A 24,942-nucleotide genomic window follows, 5' to 3' on the forward strand; every position below is an offset into this window, starting at 1 on the left:
GCAAATGAGGGAAGGACTCACCTCTGTCACGTACATGCTATGTCAGCTACAGTCCCATCAAGGGCTGCTGTCATCTTTCACCCACAATAGTGATGAAAAGGGAACTGAAGAGGCACTCCCAAGAGGGGAAATCAGGTATCTAAATCAGCAGAATGAACACCTATTCATGCTGATTTCTACAACCATATGCCAAATCTGTACATTTGCTCATGCACTGCAGCTGCTGTTCTAATCGGACATCACCTTGAGACATACATCAGCAGTGGGATCCATTGATAGCTTTCTCCTATGTTGCTATACATAATTTTACTGTAGATTTATGAACAAAAGCACAGTTCTGGTCTGCCCTACTGTCACAAGTTTGAGAGTGGGACACCCAGCATCGAGGGAGCGCACAGCACGCACCAGACCCTGTCAGGTAAGGGAGGAGCTTGATTTGTTCCTGCTGTGAACCTGGGACACATTACCTGGTACCTGCATATCACCATTAACCCCTTAAATTCTGTATTATCGGTACTGTCTTTTTCAGGGAAACACCATGATTTTGGAAAAAGTTTCAAAAGTAACTAGTAAAATAATAGGATCTACGAGTAATAGAGCTCACACCTGTGCAGGGCAGCTGCTGTGGGGACTGTTTAGTGTTATGGAGGATGACCAGATTCTCACTCCAAGTCAGGGCTGAAGACAATGTACAATCCAAAGGATATTATGTCATTTATAAAACATGCAAGATGCTGGTTTCAGAATTGTCCTGTGTTTGGCAGAGAAATGCATGGTACCAGATACCACATCGTCGTTGATGGGTCTCCCCTTTCCCCATCAGTATTTCACATTTCTAGAATCTGATTCTCCAATTTCTTCTACGGAATACAATTTCAAAACCTTCACATGCTAGAGAAAATTTGCCAAAAGAAAGTTTTCAAACAGCTGATTTTTTTTTTTTTTAAGTTAATCCAAGAACAGCTTATTCAATATTAATTGAAAAATTCTGGTAGAAATATCAATGATTGGCAACTGAACAAGATATAATATAGAGAACTATAAAATCTGATCTCACCCATGTTCGTAATTTTTTGTACCTTCTTCTACAAGAAGTAGCCACTGATTTCAACAGGAATAATTATGGCTTACCTAACCTTTCGATACTGTAATTCAGAAAACTACAGCAATTTCACAGGCCTTTAGAAATAAAGATGAACAATAAAAAATTTTAGAAGAAAACTAACTGCAATTTTTATTTAAAATGAAAACTTCACTCACATAGTACAATCACTTTTTGCATTTCAGACTTGTTTCATCCACTATCAGAGGAACTCCCGAAGACAACTGGGAGCACAAGCAGGCTCAGACACAGCATTTTGGACTGTAAAGGGCTCAAGATGTTACTGAAGCAGTTACACTCATGTACCAGGTTTATGCCTTTATTATTATTATTATGTCTATGCTGTGAATTTTTCAAGACATTTAGAACCTTTTATTCCCACTCCCCATATATTCAACAAGTATGTGTCATTTAAAGAAGTCCTAATGCAGAAAACCCCCTTTCTGCGAACAAACAACAGATGCCATTAGACAACTTGCGAATGAGGAAAAATTTTTACAGCTTCATTACACATCCGCTTTCAGAAAACATTTTTCTTCACTAAGTCACCCTCTGTGAAATCACAGCCTACTATTTGTTAGCTGTATTAGTGAGGTTTCCCAGTGGTAGCTCATTTTCCAAATGCAGAAAAATCAGTCCTTGCCCAAAAGGACATTCATAATTCAGTGAGCAGGACCTGCAGAAAAGACTAGGATAAATTACACTTATTTGCCTGAGTTCTTGCTAGAAAAATTTACAGAAAATCTGGAGCCAAATTCAAATTTTTATGGCTACATCTGGCACTGTAAAAAAGCCTGAGCTTTCTTTCCTGCTGGATGCAGGTACAGCTTGCAACTTTTTAAATTGCTTAAGAGAAGAGGCTGAGTAACAATGAAATTCACCTCTGAATGTCAGAACTTAAAAAACTTGTCCTGCAAGGTGCAGGAGAAAGGTGAATCAACATCTCAAATCAAAGCTGTATGCAAGGATCATGAAAATACATAAGAGACCCAACACCTTGGGCAGAGACTGCTTTACGGATCAAAACCCTGAAACTCAACTATGCTATGATAACCTATGGTTAAAAAGAAGTTCATGTCACAAGCAATTGAATTAAATGCAGGTAGCACCCCATTAACTCTCTTAATTACCGGTGCTTCACAGGTCCCACATAAGCCTATAAATCTAGATGAAATACCAGAAACAGTCCAGGCATGTCTCACAAAATGACTATTTCAAATGAAACTGAAATAAATGTGTTAAGAAAACAGACAAAACCCATGACATCAGATCACCAAAACACAGCTTCTGCTTCTCAATGAACACAGAAATAATAATTAAAAATAATAACAAAAAAACACCACAGGAAAAAGAAAATGAAATTTCATGTTTGTCATGAGATTTGATATTTTCCGGAATTCACTTCTGAACTAGTGTTCATTAAAGTTTACACAACAGTTCATGCTGCTTTTAAAAAGCCTTTTGCTTCACTTACTTCATGTCATCCATAAACACAGTATTTGGACGCATACAATGTCTAGTGCTATGAGACAACATCCCAAAGAGCTGAAGCTGAATTCCCACGTGCTTGTAATCCTGTTCTTGTGTCCCACCTGCAGTGGGCAGGGTACAGAAATCATCATCCTGACTTCTGCTTTCATTTCTATGAATTTTAAAGAGTACCTGCTGCAGGCTGGATACCCAGGAAGACCATGCAAATACCTAAAGGTACAAGGGCTGATGTCTGGATAATTTAATAGCTGTGGTTTTGAAGTACCCTTGTGCCAGTGCCAGCGGTTGCAGCCATCCTGGCCTGGGCTGCCACAGCAGGAATGGAAAGAGAAGTCTGGCAGCTGCCACTGCCCTGTAACCATCTGCAGGTGACTGAAAGCGTGTGAAAGGGAAGAGCGAGGAGATGCCACCACCCTCGGAAGGCTGGTGTCTCCCAAACCTGGTGAGAGGAAGAGAAGCTGGGCAGCCCATGGCAGATGAACATCATCTACAGACCAGGACAGCAGCAGGGCAGCCACTTGCAAGCATACAGAAGCCACAGATGTTTTTTCTTTAAGCTTCTCTCCTTCAAGACAATTTTCTAATTAGCTTATTTTATGGGCATGAAACCCCCATCACTTTACTGCACACAACTCCGTGCTTTACTATTCTCTGAGGCCAGCTCTCTCCCCAAAGGACAAGGTGCCACTCCTGGCACCCAAGAGGCCCAGCCTGAGCAGCGCCGCTGCTCCCAGCCTTCCAACATGAAGCAAAAATGTTATTTATCCCATGTTAATATTCAGCATGTAAATGGTAATGCTCATTTGACCAATTAGCTTTGACAGCAAAATTAACCAGCACAAAAAAATTAGCAGAATAAGGCAAGTTTTATTTAGATTTGCCCTAGCAAATTTAATTTGACTGCTTCTTGTGTTGCATGCAGTCCTGCCTTTCCAACAGCAAATTTCATTTTCCTTTCAATTTCATCCCATTATTGCTACCGTTTCCCATCTTGCTATAACCTACCAATTTGGTCCTTTAGTTTGTAAAGTACATTGATAAAGTGAGATGTCCTTACCCGTGAATTAATTACAACCCCTGATAACCCTAGGTGAAGAAGAGGACGCTCATTTACAGCCACAAGCATTCAGAAAGAACAGAGCTGTTCCCTCAGTAATGCAAATGCAGCTGCCTAGCACAGACCTTCCAGTGTCAGAGCTGTTTTGAATAGTAACATTACCTTTTGTCAAGTGGTTTCACATGAACATCTGATATGAACACAAATGTTTGCATGGGTTTAAAGTTTCATTAAAATAAGTTGTAAGTGATTTAAATTTTCTTTGCAGTAGTAGCAAAGGTAGATACAAATGTTTTTTAACTGGTTCTTACCTATTGACACCTGGGGACAGGAGGAACACATGACATTTGCATACTGACTTGTATATTTTCACTACTTATTAGTTTTTATTGTTCACGAAATACACTAATCTAGAAAAGTCACTTAAGATAAACCGTTGCCTTCAGAACTGACGTCTAACCACAAATGCAGTAAATACGTTATCATGTTTAGTATGGAGTACTATTAAAATCAGAACATGCATTTTCTCCTTCCAAAATTAAGCCTTTGAACTGTGCTGTATTCATTAGTCGCAGGCTTAGGCCACCTTATCAATCTTAGAAGGCATCGACCGAAGAAGCCTTCAGGCTTGGTCTTTAATTGCAGACCAAATATATTTATTTTAGGAAACTAACTCAAAAAATTTCAAATTAGCAGAAAAAGAGAAAACACCCCAAAACTCCCCACCGAAGCAGACAGCTGGGCTGAAAGCCATTTAACAGCCCTGGCTGCAGCAGGCCGGAGAAGCATTTGTAGAGTTCTTTAAACCTTTATCCCTACACAGTGATGAACACACCTTAAATTCTTCTCAGAAAAGCTTCCTCCCATTACATAAACACAGTTAAGAGCCATTTCTCCTTAGTTGCCATCTACACAGTACAATGGGATACTTGAAGACCCCACAGCAAAGCCAGGCACAGAGCAGATGGCCGCAGGGGGCCCCGGGGCTCCCCAGAGCTGACCGGCCGCTCAAGGCCTTCTCCTCACACAGCTAGAGGCAGGAGGTGACTCCACGTCCCCGTGTTGGGGCTGGGAGCAGGGCAGCCTGGCTGTGCCCAGGCACAGGAAGGGTTTTGTGCCACTGAGGATGGCACAAAATGGCAGCGGTGACAGGGCTGCACCAGCCACAGCATCCAGGCCAACCTCTGCTGCCTGCGCTCTGGGAGGCCTACTTCATCCACACCAAACGCCAGTTAGCTCTGTGTCTTTTCCACTATATGCAGAAAAAAAATAACACAGAGGCAATCTTAGAACTTCTGTCTCCTTCATCACCCTCTAATAACTGCAGCCTTTGTTTACCTGCATGTATATCCTGTTCTTCCCAGAGAACGGGAGAGGTGGGCAAGAAATAATGAGGGCTGCATAAGCAAGTTTAAGTTTAAGTTAAGCATCTCAAAACTTCTCACGTATTTGTTTTCACAGAAAGACTAAGAATGAACAAGCACACATTCTATCACATGCTGAATTTAGTTATATTGAGGGAAAGGAATGTAAAATGGCTAGACAAAAGTGACAGGTCTCTGCGCACCTCTTAACTAAAACTCTAATAAGGGCTTAATGCATTCTGGAGAAACTTCTTTATTTGTGACCCACTCTTCGGCCCGCTAAGTCATCCACACACAGGCACCTCACACCTGTGTGCCCAGGTTTCTCACCTATGCGATACAAAACTGAGAAGGAGCTCCTTAGTACGCCCTGCAGATCTGCGGATACACAGCACCATGACCTGCAGTATGGGCAGCTCATCTTTCTCCCACCTTGCTTTTTTCCTTGGGGTGCCCAAGGAAGCACCAGAGCACACTGTGTACCAGCTGCTTGCTGCCACTGGAAACAGATATATGGGAAGGATATAAAGCAGGGTTGAAGGGAAAAGCCAACAGAAAATCTTTTGTGTTGAAATAATATAGAGACTGGAAACAAGCTTTCCCTGTAGCATAACTGCAAAACTTGGAAAATAGGGACAGTGAACTTTCAGCACGACAAAAGCACTTTGCAAACTGGGGTATCCCTGCTCCTGAACGTTCACACAATAATTTATCTGGAGTTTGGAAACATCTTGAGAGAAGTTTTAAACGCTAAAGAGAGAGCTGTCACATTTCTTGCATTCCTAACACCATTTGACAACCTGTTAGAAAACACTCAAAGGCAAATACTGCACCCCTGACCGGGATATATTAATCAAAGTCTCCCACAATGGTTAAGAACTAAGCTAACTAAGCTGAGAGAATCACATTTGTAACTTTTTTTTTATAGACCCTTCTGCAAAGCTTGACATTCTGCAGCCTTGCCCAAAAGAATAATACTAGCCTGTCAGCTAAAACATAGTAACAGCTAAATATATAACTTCCTTTCCCTTCAACAGCAAAGCATGAAAGGGTAACATCAACACAGTTTTATAAGAAACAGCTCCTGGCTACTTTCCAATGAGATTATATGTTTGGGTTAATAAAGATAATAGCATTGACATAATGAACCCAGATTTCTCTAAAGCATTTGCTTCACATTAAGGAAAAAAAGAATGATACAGAAAAGAAAATACCCATTTAGAAAAGTTGTTTAAAATTAAGTAATCAGTCGAAGTGTAAGTTTTACATACAAAAATTGCACATCCTTGGTGATAATCAAGAGGTTCTGCAGGGCTTCGCTCTTGTTCTAATGAAGCGATTTGCATTCTTACAACAAACCGCGAAAAAAGCACAGTCACTAATACATTTTACACCTTGAAAAGAATTAGGGGAGTGTTGAAGCATAAAGATTAGAGGCCACAAAGAGATCCAGGTGCTTGCGTAAGCTGGGCACAAGCACTCTAACAGTGCTTCACCCACACTGGGTTGTGTAAGTTGGGCCGGAGGGAGGAGGCGGCTGCGGGCTGGCAGCCAGCCTTATCGAGCCACAGAGGCAGAGACACGAGGGGCACTGCCAGCCAGCTCTCCCTGCAGGGCAGCTGTAACGAGAGGCCCAAGGGGGAGCAGGAAACAAGAACGATCTTCTGTGTTGCAAAAATGCATTTCCCACTGCAGAGCACACTTTTCAGTATGCACCTCAAGACCAGTTAAGGATGGGCAATGAACATCACCGAAGAGTTGGGGCATCCTGGCCGTGACTCAAGGAGCTCAATCTACACATCTCAGAGAGGGAAAGGGATTATTTGATGACAGTCTGTAAGTACTTCAAAGCAAAACAAAGGACATCAAAACAAAGTTCATCATGGGAAAACTCTTTTTATCAAACGCATAGCTATTCTACAAGCTGCAGTTCAACAGATTCCCATCAGCGATAAAACACTTTCTCTTTTCCTTAAAGCACTACGAAGCACTGTGAGGTAGCCAGCAGCCTCCATTGCTGCTGCCTGTAACCTCAAGGCTGGGTGTTTTCCTAACCAACACGCTTCACTTCAGTCAGCAGGCCTGGCCATGAATCAGAGATTCCTCCAAGGAACTCCTATGAACAAAGGTGTTCAGGAGATCTGATGGGATGATCACGGTGCTACTTTCCGACTTGAAATCTGTGAAACTATGCTATAAGCAGCGTGCTCTTGGCCAAGGCCCTGGAATACTAATTTGAATGCTAGTTATCAAATGCAATCAAGAGCGTTCAAATCTTGGCTAGACAGGACCAAAAAAAAGCATGAAGTCAGCAGCACCAAGTCTAAACAAATTTGAGCTGTGCTAAGTGATAGGAGATCCTGCAGCCAATCATGGCAATAGTTTGAAAACTAGATAAGCAAAAGAACCCAAAACATCAAAAAAAAATCAAAGATTTTTTCAGACATATCCTGCACCAGCATATTCAGAACTGGTAGGCATAGACAGGTTTTTTTCCAAGTCAGTGTGCTCAGATCCCTTGATGGCAGCTGTTTAGTTAGCTAAAATCTTAAGACCACATACATATGGATTTTAGAATGGGATGCAAAGAATGTTTCACATACTGGATTTAACAAATGGCATCAGACATTCAGAGACTCTGCAGAAAGCAGTATCAATCAGAAAACTGAGGACAACATTTTATAAGATACTTCAAGAGTACATACAGCATACATACTTCAAATACTTTAAATGGGAAAAAGGAAGTTATGGAAAGGAATGGCCTGGCAGTTTGCACTTCCAGCTCAGGTTTCATGAGCATGGCAAAGAGAAGATATTGTCAATATAGAAACATTGTCTGTCAAAATAAAGAGCTTAAATATATTTAATTACATATTATTTCCTACGTTGCTAAAACCCAATACTGAACAAAACTGGAAAGTCAAAATATCCAAACCAATCAATATGCATTCAATGATATATATATATATATACACACACACATATATATATAACACAACAGGTAAGATGCTTGATCACGCTATTAAATATTGGTATTTAGTAGAATATTTTTTCTCATAAAAAAAGAGATATTTTAGACCCCAAATGATTGCATAGTAGTTGCTGAAGTTAACTATTGGTACATCGTACAGCACGCTTCTATTGACTTATACCAAGATAGCAGTGCTACCTGCCTTAGAGATTAGTTTGTTTCAAAGACATCAAAAAGCTACATTTGAAGAAAAGAGAAAACAACAACAACAAAAATATCCCTAAGCAGCCTGAAGGTGAGCTCCCTGGATTCTCATCTTCATCTGAAATATAATAAGAACAACACAAAAACTTTCTTTCCTTTATTCTCTCTCCCTTCTCCCCTTCCCCAAAATGCTCTGCAAACAGGAAAGAAAAAATCCAAAGCAGACTATGAAGTCCCTTACAAAGAAAATGTATAAAGATGCCATTATCCTTGGCTATCTGGCACACTCCATAGTGACGTGTACTTATGCAAAGCAAACAAAACTCCTTTCAGTTTAGCCGGTGTTTGATTTCAAATGCACTAACAAGGTGCTACAGAACTGACACCCCCCTGCTCTAAGAACTAACCCAATGGAAGCGCTTGCTCTCCTCTATTAATTTCAGTAAATAAAGAGATGAAAATCTCTTATAATGAAACAACCAAAGAAAAAAAAAAGACAATGTTACATTAATTTGAATAACACCACCTGGATTGACTTTTTTTTTTTAATTAAGACAACATTACTCCCTCCAAAGATAGATCTCTCTACTCAGTACAAGTTAATCTCCTATAAAAATAAAGAACAGTAACAAAGTTTACTAGCAGCTAAGCTAAATTACCTGGGAGCTCTGCCTATAATGCAGTTTTCAAATTCATTATACATATTCTTTAAACTTTCTAAAATTCAACTATTTCATCTCTCCTTAGAGATTTTCCTATTAATAAAGACCAATCAATATGCCCTTTTAAGACTACAAATGCTGTTTTCTCTGAAGTCCCTGTGGCTTGCACAGCATGAAAGCTTTTTCCTAGTACGAAACAACAGCTTAATTACTAGTGATGGAGAACCAGAAATTCAAGTAAGACTTTTTTTGATCACCAGCGGTAATGGACGCTCACTGTAAAGAATGCAAATCCTGTAAATATGTTTCCCACAGTCACCAAGATTAGTGACAGGTGAGTACATAGAAGGGCTTTATCGGTCAACAAGTTATTTTTCAGTCATGGGGAAAATGGTACTCGGAGAAAAATGAAAGCACAGATGTCTGCAGAATAGACAGAAAAGAACAAAGACAGAAAAATGCAGCATTTAACCACACATCAGAGGATGTACCAGCAACTGCCCTGGCACAACGACGTGTCATGGGATATAGCCTCACAGGAGAGTTCAAGACCTACTGAAATTAAAAGCAAAACTGACACCTTCAAATTATTCTTTGCCTTCTATTTCTGTGTCAATCAGATCATGGTTCTGTGCGGCACCACCTGTGTAACAGCTGCTCAGCTCTGGCTTCCCCAGCGCTCAGCATCACCCCACCAGCGCAGCATTGCGCCGCAGGGCTCAGCCACGAGGCTGCCGCGCTCCCGTGCAAGAGCAGCTCGTGAATGGTTACGGATGCAATCACAAGAGGCTTAAGTCCAACAATGGTAGATCATCACTAACAATCATTCTTAAAAGTTTCCTCAGGAAACCAGAGAAACTGGTAGGTACATGGTTTGCGTAAAATACTCACATCTAGGATTTCTGAACTGAAATTGCCTCTCCCCTGTAAAACAGCAGTAACAATAGGTTTTAGAGCCTCTGCATGGGCATTCATGATTTCCAGTTTTAATATCTTCATCCTTTTAAATGAGGTATTAAAAATCCAGCTTTATGTTTGAATTGATTTTTATAGTTTATCTCTTTATGCATTTTCTACAGACATTTCAGCAAAAGCTAGACTCATGCAAGGCACAAAAATACTGCAACAGGAAAACTGAATTTAGGTCCATAGGTCTAATTCAAGTAATCAGTAGGGTGATCAGAAAGGTCTTGTCACCACTCTTGCCTCCCAGCTGACCAGTTTCACTCTGGCACAGACCTGCTGTCAGCAGCCCACGTGCCTGTCACTCAGGGAACCCCTCTGCCAGGTCCTTCACCTGCAGGTGGCCCAGCAGAACACCTGCAAGGAGCAGGACGTGCCAAATAGCAAAAGGACACACCTGCTCTTTAACCATCCAAGCTAATCGAATTTGGGTTCTGTTTTTAGGTTCTTCCCTCTGAATTATGCTACAGGCATGGATCATTTATTGCAAACTTGCTAGAAAGAGGCAGCTCTGCCTGAGGAGGGGAATTCATTGCACAGCTTCCCCAGTGCAAAATGATCCAGAGCAGCCATGCCACCTGTCTGCTTTGGGGAAGGGGGCAGATCATCTTCCTAAACCTTCCCAAAACATCCTTTTCATCACACCCCACCTTTTCTCAGTGGTTCCACTCCTCGCTCTTCTGTCGCTGCCAACCTGGTGCCAAAGAGGGCAAATCCTGAGCTAGCTGCCAGCCTGCACGGCTCCTCCTCTGACTAGTGGCAAGTGGTCAGGCAGAAATACCCCCAGATCACCAAAACAGTTACCACGCACTGCTTTTCCACCATCATACAGTAAACAGATCCTAAAACAAAGTTAAAATAAGAGGAGGGGGAGAGGACGGAGGACAGAGAGACCATTTTCCAGCTCCACGAATTAGAAGTCAACTCTCTGCTAACACCCACCCGGCCATCATATTACCTCTGTCTGCTGCTCTCCCTGCAGTCTGGAGCAGTGGTTTTGCCTGTATTTGGAATTCTGGAAATGTATTAGGTATTGAGAGTCATGCCTCCTTCGATAAATCAGTCTCACTTAAACCGAATCATTTCCCTTGGGCACTGCTTCCTTTTTAAATCAGTCACCGAGATGAATAATTGCATAGTAAATTCAGGTAAGATACCATGATAAATAGCACAAACAAGGCATGAAAATACTGTGAAGGCTTATATAAGAGGGCAGGGCTGTCTTTAAAACTCGTCGTTACATTAAAGTGCAAGGCCACGCACTTATTCACAGTTGACCATACCCAAGCCCAAAGCATATGCTGCAGTTTCAGCCCAAACAGCTCAAGTCTGAAACAGCAGCTTGCCTGTTTATTTTCAGCTCACTCTAATATGCATGCTAGGGTGAAAGTTACAATGGAAAGTTCAGGAAGACATTACAGGAATCATGAAAAAAAATACTAAAAAAATCACTGTGCAACTGAACATTTACTTTGTTTATATTCGCACGCAAGCAGATCTCTGTTGCTGAAAGCTGTAAAGTATTTTTGAACCTTTATACTAGTTTCTAAATGAAGCTTTGTTGTAAATCCCAGGCAGTGCATTAGTGCTCATTTCTCAGCCACTCAAGGACCACAAAGTGTTTTAAAGATGCTAATTGTGCCAGATAGACTACAATTTGCCAGGACAAGTCAGATGCAGTGGGAACACAGAGGTGTTTCAGAAGTCACAGCAGGCCCAAACTCATTCAGGCTGTCCTTTCACACATGATATCCGTACAGGACTATGCACAGACACGCAGTAGAGCTGGACAGAGGCCTCCCAGTAAGCCTGGTCATCCAGGACACGTTGGATTTACTGTGCCCATACAGACGGGCACACACGCGCACCCAAGGTTGGTCTGAACACAGCCTGGCCACCTGCCTCAGCTCTCTGGACACTGTGCAGCCGAGCCCTCTGTCTGACCAGACAAAGCTTACAGACACAAAAAGGGGCACACCCAAGGAAGTTCAGACACTCGACAGCACTACCCTGCAAGAAAGAATACAGGAGCTCTTTTTTCTTCCTTCTGGTGGCAACCATAAGTCAAAGCTCTCAATCCTATAAATCATTATCCTGTTAGTATGCCAAGCAGCACCAGATTGGACATACGCTTATCTGATTTGTTTAACACCATCTGCCTTTATGTGCAAAAGAACAGTTCCAGTCACATAGATGCTGAATTGCTCTCCAGAACAGCACTAGTGGAAGTGATTCATGCCTTTATTAAATAATACTATGCATGTCCTGTTAACAGAGGCACAAAGACCCATTTTTGATTAAGAAAACACTGTCAAGGTCCATTGGTTTAATTTTACCCTGAAATGGGAGCATATGGAAAATCATCCCATAGGGATTGGTGGTATTTTCCCAAACAGATGTTCTTGCCACAGGACACATTTGGAAGGAAAGCAGGTGTGATTTATGAGATGGCCCACAAACGTAACCCTTTGCCATAACAGGAACACCATTTCCATTGAATTCCTGCATGGTGTCAAGCCTTTACAAGAAAGAAGAATGATTGTACAACTTAGACCAAAAGACTGGAAGAGAGGACACAGAATGAGTGTGCATTGGCTATTCTCATAGAACGAACTTTGTGAATTAAAGTAACACCTAGTCAAACAGCAGTAATCTTTCCCATAAAGTGGTATTAAAAAAAAAAAGATACTTCACCATAAAGATATCTCTGTAACCAATCAAGAGCTGATTTGCCACAAATCAAATTCCTGTCTCTGGTTATTGCTACTGCCTCTCACAACCAATCTTAAGTTAATAACCAATGATTTCTTCTTGTCTATTTACTGGGTTGCTTCACGACATACGCACCCCGGCAGTAACAGACCTACTTGCAGAGACGAGGTTCTGTGGAAAACCCAGCATTAACTTCAGTGTTCTAGCATCAGCCAAAACAACACATTAATGCTTCACTTCTTTTGACATCAAGCATGCATTTTTCTCCACCACTACCAAAATTCATTGAGTATATTCTGAAAGTAGAGACACCAGCTGTGCATTTTCAGGTTACACTGAGCAGACTCCAGCAGGCCACTTGGTACCCCACCCTCAGAAAGGCTGGGGCCTTACAAACAGCGACCTTGGCAAGGGCTCCCCAGCAGCACGGCAAGAAGCTATTGAGATGATGCTCATTTATTCTGCAGGCTTGCCAAAAGATGCAGAGTTATCCTTTCAAAGTTGGACAGAAAACCTTTTTTCCCCAGTCCTGTAAATTAAATACAAGTAGTCTACTTAAAACAAAACCCAGGAAGGCAGCAGAGAAGACCTTACCAGCACTTGCACAAAACCAGTGGCAGCACAGCACTGCTGCCGGCTCCCTGCTCCAAGAGCAGCCACTCAGAGGTTTCGGGGGCTCAGCTGCTGAGGAACTCCCATCACCGCCGCAGGCTGCTTAAGTCCGACAGGCTGCTTGCACAGAACACTGTCTTGCTTAAAGATCGAGTTGACGTGCTTTGTGCAGGATAAGCAGCCATCGGATTGCATCAATTTCTCTAAGTTCTCAAGTTCAAGGTTTGCTGGCATCATTGGGGTTAGTTTTCTGACTCTCAGCCTCCAGCTACTGCCAAAAATACCACCAAAATCAAATTTATAAGCAAAAATGTAAATGCATAAGCTGAGAGGCATCATGGTTCATGAACAGAATGAGAGCTTTCCTTTCCTTATTTTTTTTAATAGGAAGCACTGACAGGAAAACAAAAACCTCCACATTTTTACAGGTACATTCAAAACACACTGATTAATGCAGCTACAAACCTGACCTAACTACAGTGTTAAAAACAGACCTTTAAAAAGCTCAGCATTTGACCAGCTACATAAGCAGGTACAAAAAAAAAGGGGGAGGGGGATTTCAAGTTAAAATCTCATTTTCATGTTCCTCTACCTAAATTTTCTACTTTAAGCTAGCATGTTGTAGATGTTGGATGACACCTGAAAACTTTGACAATAAGGCTTCTGTTTTTCAGAAAAAGATACATGCAATAACTCGGGCTGTTAACAGGAAGAGTTGCTTCTGGAGACATCGTACACAGGAACTTGCGAGGTCAATTGCAGGACATGTCATATAATCTTGTTCAAAAATTCAGCAACATTCATCTTAAAACAATCAGAATTCTTGTCATGCCTTTCCTAAAGCAAAGCTGGGCTAAAACGCTGTTCCCCCTCTGTGTTCAGTTTATTCACAGCCAGTTCAGATACACTGCTTCCTGAGCCAATTTCATCCTTTAGTCTTCCTTCTATTGAGTTTTTCGCCCTTTTTCTCCAGAGCTACTGCAGCCCCCCTTGGTTTTCAGCTTGCCAGGCTAACCAAGCTAAGGTCTATCCTCCCGTAATAAACAGGGTGTTCCTCCTCCAGTAGCCCTTCGCCACACATTTGTCCTTCTTGAAGACACTGACCACAACCACAATGGTCACTGCACGCAGACAAGTCTCTGCTTCTCTTGGGTGCTTTATGGCTCTGGATGTGAAATAGGCACAGTTTTTGTTGGCTTGGCTATTAGCTGAAGTTGCACCATAACCCGTGAACTGTCTGAAACCAGTTCAACACACTCTTAATTAAATTAATGCAAATATAATTTGCCAACAGCTCAATCTGAAGATGACTTATGACTGTTCAGTTTAGACTGGCTCCTTCCCAAACTTACATCCAGCACGCGCTGATTGAAATAAGTGCTCACAGGTCTCAGCAAACCAATACAGATGCAAATCTTAAAACCTTGAATATGTGACCAATGCCACAGTATAGAATAAAAGAATCACAGCAAGTGGGTCTGGAAGTGACCTAGAAACATCATTAGTCCACCTCCCTGCCTTAAGACAGACTCAATGATTTACAAAATATTCCTGACAGACCTTACACCAGCTCCAGTGAACCTCCCTAGGCAGTATTTGTCAATACTGAAGTGCTCTGAAAGTTGGAAAGTTCTCTTTCATCTATAGCCTACATCTCCCTAGTTTCAATTTAAGCCCATTATTTATTTGCCTCAACGTAGCAGGCATGAAAAATCATTTATTTACCACCTCCCAAATGCAGGCTTTGGGGTTTTTCTTGAGAAACTGTTCTTCAGATAACTTTGTGTCAGTCCCCCCCTCCCAGAGTGGATAAACCTAACTCCATCTCACAACCAGCCCATGGTCCAGCTCTCAGCCTGCTGCGTACCCACACGCTGCACTCCGACCGATTAGTCCCTATCTTCCCTGAAGTGAGATGCATGAAGTGGTTTGCACCAGACAGCAAGCAGTTAGTTATCTGACGGAGTCATCCTGCATTTTGTACACGAAGACTGGGAAACAGGGGAACATCAGCTGGAACCAGAGCTGATGGTTCACAGCTCCACAGCTGATACACATTCCCTCTTTTGGAGACAGCTGAGACCCAATAGGTGTTGCACAGATACTTGGTTAATGTTCAACCTGAAAAACAGATAGCATTTCAATGGTCAGCAGCCCCTTGAGGTTAATATGACTTTTCAAGCATCGAGCTATTAATTTAGTTTACCCGTGGGATCTGGAATGCAATACTGCTCCAGTCCATTTTCTAGAAAAAACCTGAGAGTATCTCAGTGCACTGCTCTGCCTCCAAACCACGCGACAGGACACCCCAATTAAAGGAAAGATCCAGACAAGCCTACAGGCGTAGCAGTACTTGGGGTATTAATCTTTAAAACAGCAGCAGTTTTTCAGGAGGGTTTGAAGAAGCTCATATATCCCAACCAGACGCCCTCCTGAAACACCTCGGAAGGGACTGTGCTGCTCACTCTCATCAGGGCATTTTCCTTCCCAGTGACAGCACTCACAAACGTGCCACCAGGACAAGCTCGCTCACTCCCTCGCCCCCCCAGCACCACTGCTCTGTACCTGATGCGCCTGCTTGCAGCTCCCCACTGAGGGCACCCAGTTCCCAGCCCCAGGGCTCGGCTGGGTCCCCATGGCCTCTCCCACCACACAGGGACCCATCCCCGCTCCCCTCAGCATCCGTGCCCTGCAGAGTCCCCAAGTCACCCCTCTGTGAGCTTCCACCTTATCTTCTCTTGGAAGACCCCTGCCTTGGCAATTTTCTGCTGTGCTGAGATCACATTATTCCTTCCCTAACTCCCTGAAGGAAAAAAAAAAAAAACAAAAAAACCTGATTGGCACAACATGTTTTGATTCTCACAGGTTTCTGATTGGCCAAATTCAAGCCAGCACCAGCCGGGTGCGTAGCAGGTGAGGCTCTGTATATCCCTCTGGATGACCTGCTGGCAGAGGGCTCTCTGCCCTGTGTGTCCGACCCACAGGGAATGCCATTTTACGCTGCTCACGCATAGAAAGATGTTAACTCTTCTTCTAGACAGTGTTTTCCCGCCGCAGTACTTAAAGAGCAGTGAATATTATGGAGACATTTGGGGATCAAACAACCAAACCATCTGAAATAATCTCATTCCCCTTGCTCTGTAGTTGGCGTTCAGTGCTCAGCCTGCCTTTTCCAACCGGCTGCATTTGAGCTGTGCCACAGCTCGCAAGCAGGCAGCAGAAGTCGTTGTCCTCTATATCCACATTATGTAACTGTACCTCTGCGTGTGGCCAGATTTCTCCAATACCAGTGCTAACCACGTTTTCCAATGTACGTTCGCAGCAATTCCGAGAGGAAGGAACATTAGGAACTCACTCTTGTGAATCATCATCTTGCCTCAGTGCCACATGTGACCGTGCTGTCAGCCTGCCCACCAGAGAGCCTCTGAAGAAACAGCCATGCAGAAGGAAAAGAAGTCCTAATGGCAATCTGATCTGTGAACAGATCCAGTGGTCAATGGCATTGACTGGCTCCTGGTACTCCAGCACCCCACTCAGTTTATTATCTGCCCTGGATGGAAGAAGCCAGGCTGCTTCCCCTAACCAGGCTTTGTTAACTGCTTTCAGAGGGTAAAAGCACTCGTGCGCATCTAGTTTTGAAGTTTGTTTCTGAATTGTAGTTAATGTAGCACAAACCATTGCAAACTCCCCTTTCTGCCATGTTTTCAGCTTCAGTTCCTTACAACATCCACCCTCACTTACCCCTCTCCCTCACAGAAAAAAGCAGCAGTGTTATGAAATACACTAAGATGTCAGTGTTTCACATCCCAGTCAACATAACAAAGGTACGTACAGAAACACATCTCTGTCAGATCCCACTCAGCAATTTTCAAAATACTTCTGTAAGATCAAGTGGGAGCTCATGTGCTTCTGCTGTCAGAGAGCTTCGCTTCTTGGAGACGCCGGCACCAGCACAGCACGTGCTGAAACTCCACCCTCACGATTGTTTTGAAAACCTGTGATTATTTGGATTACTATCTTATCCCAGGTTCCACTACATGGCAAGAATATTCCTTGTAATGTGGTGGGGTTTTGTGCTCACTTACACAAACCAAGGCCATACGTGCCTGGTATGCTCAGACTGTATTTTACCTGAATAAATTCCTTCTGAGCTGATCTCTGACTGCACCAACTGAGAAATATGGTTCTTTTATCATAGAAAAAATCTCCTTAATTTTCATATTTTAACTTCACACTGAATATATCTCATTAGCTAGAGAGCATTATACAGCACAGCCAAGTGCTATTACATGTGTTGCCTTCTTCATTATAGAAGTTTGATTCAAGACAGAATAACTTATTTATTATGGGTAAAGTGAGGAAAGAGTTTCGTCACACAATGAAATTTGCAGGCGATCGAGAAAGAAATTCTGAAATGTTTCAACCTAAAAAAGATATGAAAAACTGATGTAGAGAAGATGTGATCTCAAAAATACAGTCACAAACCTAAATCCAGAAAAAAACCATCTCTTAAGCTGTTGAGAAATTTGAATTAACTAGTTTGAAATGGGACTTGAAAGAAATTATAGGACTATGCCTTTTCAGAATTGAGATAACAGATGTCAGCATTCTGTGACAGTAGCGAGTTGTGCTTTACAGCAGACACCCAGCTGGAAGAACGGATTTAGGAACTCCTAGCTGGAAAAAAATGGACAAAGCACAGCTAGTTAAGCCAGGACAGCCTCTCATTATTTGCTCAAAATCTAAAGAGATCCTATTGCAGGTATCATTTAGAGCTCAAATGCAGCTACCTAGAAATTGCTTCCACAGCTTAGATTCAATAGAGAATCACTGAACTATCGAGGCTTTGAAATACAGCAGCCAGATGATTGTTTCTCAAACAGCAGCACTACTCGAATTTGCAGCACAGAAGGGACAGCACCCATGGCACAGGGTCTGAAACACTGATGAGAGAAAGAAACAAAGGGGAGCTACAAGCCAGAATCAGGGGTTTGACTGCTGACAGGTGTTAGACTATTGCTATCATGACCTGAAAGCTGGCACTGGTAACTTACTGTTCTCCAGCAAAAGCAAAACCACCTTTAAAAAAAAAAATCACCACCGGCCTGTATGTATTAGTTTAGAGGACATAACTAATCATTGTCTTATTATAGCTTTTATATGTTGGCTGCTGTTCCAGGGAAAGATCTATTAAATACCACGTCTGGTTGGAGTCCAAATTAAAAGCTCTGTGATGACCTTTCATTCCCCGTAGTAGGGTTTTGTTCGTTTGTTTTTAAAAAGAAGGTTTTGGTTCTCCAGAACTATATCCTGAAAAAAGTGGTTTAAAATGTAAGAGACAAAGATAGAATAGGGCACACCTATGTCAAAAGAGGTCTGCCCACAAATTCAATTCACAAACCCAAATCTCACAGATTTCCACCCTAGAAATGCCAAAGGGGAGCCCTTGGTGCTGGGCACAGTGGCAATCCCTACCGGCAGAGCTCTCGGCACCAGCAAGTAAGACAGTAAGCCAGCAAAAAGAAAGAAACGGTAAGCCCACGTAACATAATATTAAGAAGGTTCACATAGAGATAAGATTTTGCAACTCATTAAACACACAAAACCAATATTTTCTAAAACTGCCACAGGCTCAGCCCTTAATAGGATTTCGTATTTCCTACTTTCAGCTACCTGGGCACGCCATGTGAAAAGACTAGCTGTAATCTGGCTCTTCTGAAAGGAGCCAGGAAATATAACTGTAGGAAATTAAATGCCCTTACCTATGGGGAAAATGAAAAAAAGCTAGGGTGATTTCTTAATTGCTCTTAAATTTACATAGCCTCTTCTAGAGCAGGAGAAATTCAAGTGAAAGTACTGAGTGACAGCTGAGAAGACTGGCTGAATAACTTATCAGCACATCCCTTTCTCCAAGAAATTTCCATGGGGAAAAAAAAGTTAATTCCCCCTCTAACAAGACACTTATGAAATGTGCGTTATTAAGACAGTGTTTCAGGAGCTAGCTGTCAGTATGCATCACAGGCTGCAAGCTACCTGCTGCCCCAACACGCAGCGTGCATTTCCTGCCCAGGACCACCAGAGCAGCCCTCTCTACTCTTGCACCTCACTATTAGATGAAATCAGAAAATTTCTCTTTACCCCCTTCTGCTCCTTCAATTAATGTGATTACAGAAAAGTGGCCTCTTAACAATTGGTTTTACCTTTCCTCAGTCCCTGTGAGCTTTATTTCTGCACACAGCTTGTCTATGCTGGGCACCTTCAGAACCGAAGGGTGTGCATGCTCTCGGTTTGCTGCATCTTGAACTTGCCAAACCCTCGGTGGTGGCAAGGCACAAAGGCAAACAACCACAACCGTGTGCAAGTAGCAGCACAGTCTCTCTCCACTGCAAATGAACCAAAAGACACAAGAGCAGCTCTCGTTGCATCCTGTCTTTCTGGATTGTTTAACCTCACTCAAGGGAAGTAGCGATGTATTACTGTCCCTTGCAAAGCAGGACAGTTCTCTGCTGCAATGCAAGAAAGCAGTGGCTTTTTTGACAAAAGCTTGGTTTTTATCAAGCTGAGAAAATTTTCAAAAAACAATCATTTTCTACTAATACTCTTGAAACCAATATAACCTGATTTACTGCAAATAGTGGTGTTTTTTTTTTTTTAAAAAAACATTTTACAAATGTAAAAGTTGGAGCTCTAAGAGGTTCCAAGTAACTGCAGTTAAATTCTAGATATCCCAAAAGAGGTTGCTAAGAAGTATTCAACAAAGGACTTCTTGCAGGAAGAAGCTGAGTTAGTCTTACCAGTAGACTCACCCAATTGCCAATGTTCACAAAGAACAGTTAAAATATCAGAAATAGAAGTAACAGAATAAAGATCAGAATCTAAATAAGAATTAGCATCCAATATGAAAAAAAAACTGCATTTTTGAAATTGAAAAGCTCCTTATGAGTTATAAGGTAATTAAAATATTCTAAATTTTATTTTTCAGAAGTTTTCAAAATGAGAAATCATCAGAACATTTTATTGACTCCAATGAAATAAATGTTTTAGCACAGACTTCCTTGGAGTCACAATTTCATTTTAAAGATCTACTTTCTAACACCTTATGATATTATAACACGTGATCAGCACAATCTTATACGCAGTATTCAAGAAAAATTTGATATATCAGCTGCAATGTAAGAGTTAAAATATTTGTAAAATCAAGACTTCTGGCACTCCTATGTAAAACTCCTATCTAGCAGGTCTGCAGCCCACCCAAACCATTCCAGGTCCTTTTTAAAGCAAGTGCTTGAGAATTCCCAACCTAAAGATTTTTCTACAAGTCATTCAGGCATGCTTTGCCTGCCAGAAGTGCATTATATATTCTGCAACACAGCAATTATCAGTTCCACACACTGCCCTTGATTTTAAAAAACTGCACACTTTAAAGGGTCTTTTAACAACAACAACAAAATATACTCGTTATGAGAGAATCTTATTTAATAGTCACTAAATTTAAGAGGACATTGAAAACTTTAGAAGCTTCTATTTCTCACCTGTGCAAACACTTTGTTCTCCTTATTAATACTATTGCACGTTTTTAAAAGCGACTCTCACATCCATCTCAGCTATGCAATAAGCAAAGATCAAGCAAGCAAGCAGTGAAGTGTTGCTAAGAATATCAAAGTAAACAGCAGCTCAACAGGTAAAAGAAAAGTAATTTAAATCAAAACAGCTGTTATTGAATGACCTCTCCACTCCACTTGTAGCATTGTTACCAGATATATCACGGCACCTATTTAACAAGGCTTAACACTACAAAATGAAGTCAGGTCATAAGTATGATGTTCTGTAAAGCATTTTCTTAAAGAAAGGTAGAATTACTGGATTTTTCTCTGAAAAGCAATGTAAGCATTTGAGCGCATAGTTTCACCTGTAGATCTAGGATTAAGGGGAAGTCAATCAGCTGAACCTCCTACTCTCTAGGTCTGTTTAAACATATAAATACAAATATATTTACAAGAACTCTGCTTTTGCATTGTGCTTTCCTTTGTGTAGATCAGAGTTCTGCTACAGGCTTCCACACTGCTGCTGTGTATTGTGCCTCATCACCTTCATTATCTCTCTGATAAAATCCTAGTTTGTTCACTCCTGCAGGTATTTTAATCTTGCAAGAGAAATAATATTCCAAAGACCTGCTATCATTGCACCATTATCAGTACAGAGAATTATTTTAAAATCAGGTAAGTTTGCATGGCAATTTTGGGTAGGCCTAAGAATAAAGCTATTGCTCTGGAAATGCTATTACATTTCAAAACACATAGCATTGTCAAAACAGAGCGAGTATAATGCTTATCGCAACACGCACAAGCTGTGACTCTGCAATTTTAAAACTTTGGTACTCATTTGGTTGGTATATGAGCATTTTAAGATAGTATACAGCTTTTTTCTTTTTTAAAGAGTGCATTAAAACAGGTGCACAGGCTTCATTAGCAATTTTTCATCTTACTATCTTAGACCTAAGAGTAATTAGCATTTCCGTTTGTTTAACATCTTCTAGTTCAATCAGTGCTTCCATTTTTCCATCCACGCAATGCAACAGACCCTGCTTTACTACAGATCACGGTTCTTTCTGGCCTTCACACGTATATCTTCTACATAACTGCATACACAGCAGTACTAAGCTGATGGAGAAATTTTATCATTGCATAAGTTCTGAACAGCAAATATTAACGAGCATTTTATACTTAATTCACCTATGCCAGGTAGTTACTGTTGAACAGACAAAGCATTCCACTGAATCCCCCATGTGGGCTGCATAATAATCCATCCATTACCGTACGAAGATGTTATCCACAACACCACACAAGCCCTACAAACAACCCAGAGCTCTATAGAGCTACATAGAGACCTTCGGTGCACAGCAAAGTGACTGGCTGCTGTGCAGAACCATGCATCCCCTCCATCACCCAGCCTGGCAGCAGCAGCACCCCAGGAGTCCCAGCACCCCCTGCCTCCTCCAGCCCCCACCCTCATCCTCCTGTGGCCACCCCAAGGAGAGCAGCACCACGCAGGATGCACGCCCTGGCACAGCCCACAGCTCTCACTGCAGCTCCATAAACGTAGCAGGACAGCACTAAGAACTTCTACTTTCAGAGGAAAAAAGGTGCTCTTGAGCCCTCAGGAAATAAGACCACAACGATGCCACCTGCACGAGCACACGAGCGTGTGCACACACCTCCTGCTGCCCACGACAAAAGCAGCGAGGGAATCGGCAGAGTGACTCGGGGAAACCAGACAGCTTTCAGTTTTCAGAAAAACTGATAGAAAAGGGAAAAAAACACTCGTTTCTTCCACTGAAGGAAAACCTGCAGAAAAATCATGACCCCAGTAGCTGTAAAACCCACAGGAAAGCACGTTTATAAATAACCGAACTGTGAGAAGCAGCTTCATGGGCAGCTCACATCTTATTAGGTACCAAGGGCTCCAGCTACAAGATGACTTCGTTAGTTACTCGGCTCACAGAAATCCATCTTGAAATATATGCTGTGTATCTTTTAAGGTACAAAGGTCAGCATTCATTAGAAGGCATAGAGTCCTCTCTTTCTATACACAAATTAGCTTATTGGAAATGTTCTAACGGCTTTTTTCCTTTCTTTAACAGGTATCTCAAAAATCACAGTTTCAGCTTTGAAAAAAATACAGGTAATGCAACTCAGATAGTGGAGACTCCAGCATACATAAAATACACACTTATGAAAGCTTTTTTATTATTATTATTATTCAAAACACATCACACATACCATTAAATTGTTAATTGCAACATCAGAATCAGGGGACCTAAGCATCAACCACCAGGGCAGTCAGAAAGACAGCAAGCATCAGCCGTTGCTGATCAGAAGCTAACCACCAGTGCACAAGAGGTTAGGTTACGAAACGCCTTTTCATCCTTCACCCTAGATTCCACTTCATTTTCCTTCATTTCTCTACACATTCTGATTTTACTCTCAGGCTAACTATCACATCACAGACTTGAAAACTGGTAGTTTGCGAGTGCCAACCGGAAAAGTTTGCAACCTTGCAAAACCCAGCTCTGCAGGCTGCATTACGGACACCGAGCCAATTACCCGGCCCTCGGCTCAGGAGCGCTCTTAATTGACGAAAGCATCACAGGGCACCAAGCTGTCACTGCTTCAGTCTCATTGCTGCACAAAGAAGCTGCCCAGGAAAACACCTGGGAGGATCGCTGGTTATGAGTAATATCTTGTAAGGTTAATCAGGAAGATAATTTCACCTGATTGAGAAAAGAACCTTCTAAAGAAAAGGAAAGGCCATGAGGAAAAACCAAGTCCATCTGCATGCACCTCACAGGGCAGAAGGTGCTACAGACCAGGGTCCTGTCACTAACTTTTGTTTTGGAAGTGTGGGCAGGGGTACAACAAAGGGGAGAAATGAAAGCAAGGAAGAAAGTAAGCTTTTTTAAAAGCCCACTGTAAAGTTTTTGTGAAGTACCATCCATTTTTAATGAATCCTCCCTACCAGGGCACAAAGGAATGCCAGGACTGGCTGATGAGTCACCTGTAATCCTTCCCTCACCTGTAACAAAACCAGATCGGCATCAGTCACACCTCACACTGATTACTTCAGACTTAGCAGCCACACCCATTTCATTTTTAGGTCCCAGGTTACTGAGCTGTGTGTTTTCTGTTGTGCCCTCTTCATGCAAAGGGCATTTCCCCAAGCGCAGCCCTGCAGTTTTAGTAATTCCACATCACCCCCTTCATGCTGAAAGACTCCTTCCCAACATGGACTGCTCTGCGGAGCAATACATATATTTATATTTTAATAAATTGAGCTGTGATGTTCAGAAACAGCACAAAAACAAAGGAAGAAAAACAAAGACAGAAAAGCATTTGTGTGGCAGAAGTTGATAAACATCCACAGTCCCAATTCTGGCAGCAGTTATTTCTGAATCCGTGTACACTCCATTGTTTCTCAAGTGTCTCATTTTGGACGCAAGATATTGCAGTCCAAAACCAAAGCTATTTAGAGGAAAAATGTTCTTTGAAGCCCACCTGTGAGTGAGCAATGGCCCGTTCTTTCCCTCCCTCAAACCACCTGAGAGATAGCTCCAACACCTACACACTTAAGTTAATAAATGAGGTTTTGTATTTCATACTTTGATGTCACTTAGGGGCAGAATAGCCCGTTTCCCATGCTTTTGTTGCCTCGGTGGTTAGAAATGTGCAATCCTGTTCCATCAAAGTAAACAGGCATACATCTCAGATCACACACATTTTAAGTATTAGCTGTTTCTCATGGTATGTGGTGCTGGAGTCACTTCTGCAATCAGTGAGCACAGCTGCTTTCCTCTGCCTGTACAGCGAGCCTTCCACATTAACGCTCCAGGGGTCTTGGTTGTGTGTTTCTCGGTAGGTGTAGGGGCTTTGGCAGAGGGCTTCAGACTGGGGGGCAAGGAGAGGGGAACTCAAGTAGTAAAGCAGTGGAAAAAAATCCCCAAAGTATCCATAATTTATTCCACAGAGTTAAAGAGCGCTTCTTAGTGCGGGGTGCTTCCTTCCGCCCCACACATACAAGCACAGATACTGCTACAGGTTTCTTTCCTCTATTTCTCAATACTTTGAAAAGAAAGCTTAATCCTCTTCCACGCACAAGGATTCACAGAGTTGTCTTTTGCCTAGAGGAAACCGCAGGGTGCCTTCATAGGAGTATCTTGTGTCAGGTAGGAACCTATCCAGTTGGCTTAATTTGACATGAGACTATAAAAATAAGGCATAAAATTGACCCAAGTCCAAGTAGGCTCTTCT

The 24,942-nt window shown here is 42.0% G+C and overlaps 1 protein-coding gene across 13 annotated transcripts in view; it reads right to left on the reverse strand.

The window, feature by feature from the left end:
* Positions 1-24,942, reverse strand: part of WNK2 (WNK lysine deficient protein kinase 2) — a 179,158-nt gene that overhangs the window by 74,857 nt on the left and 79,359 nt on the right. Inside the window, exon 1 of one of the 13 annotated variants that reach the window (XM_080606486.1) lies at positions 20,671-22,118. The exons of the other annotated variants lie outside the window; for them this stretch is intronic. The gene's annotated coding sequence lies outside the window, so the exon portion shown is untranslated. Of the gene's footprint in view, positions 1-20,670; positions 22,119-24,942 lie in introns of those variants that run through there. 13 annotated transcript variants of the gene reach the window in all.

Source organism: Anser brachyrhynchus (assembly GCF_964034855.1).
Source record: "Anser brachyrhynchus genome assembly, chromosome: 10".
In the NCBI taxonomy this organism is placed as follows: Eukaryota; Metazoa; Chordata; class Aves; order Anseriformes; family Anatidae; genus Anser; species Anser brachyrhynchus.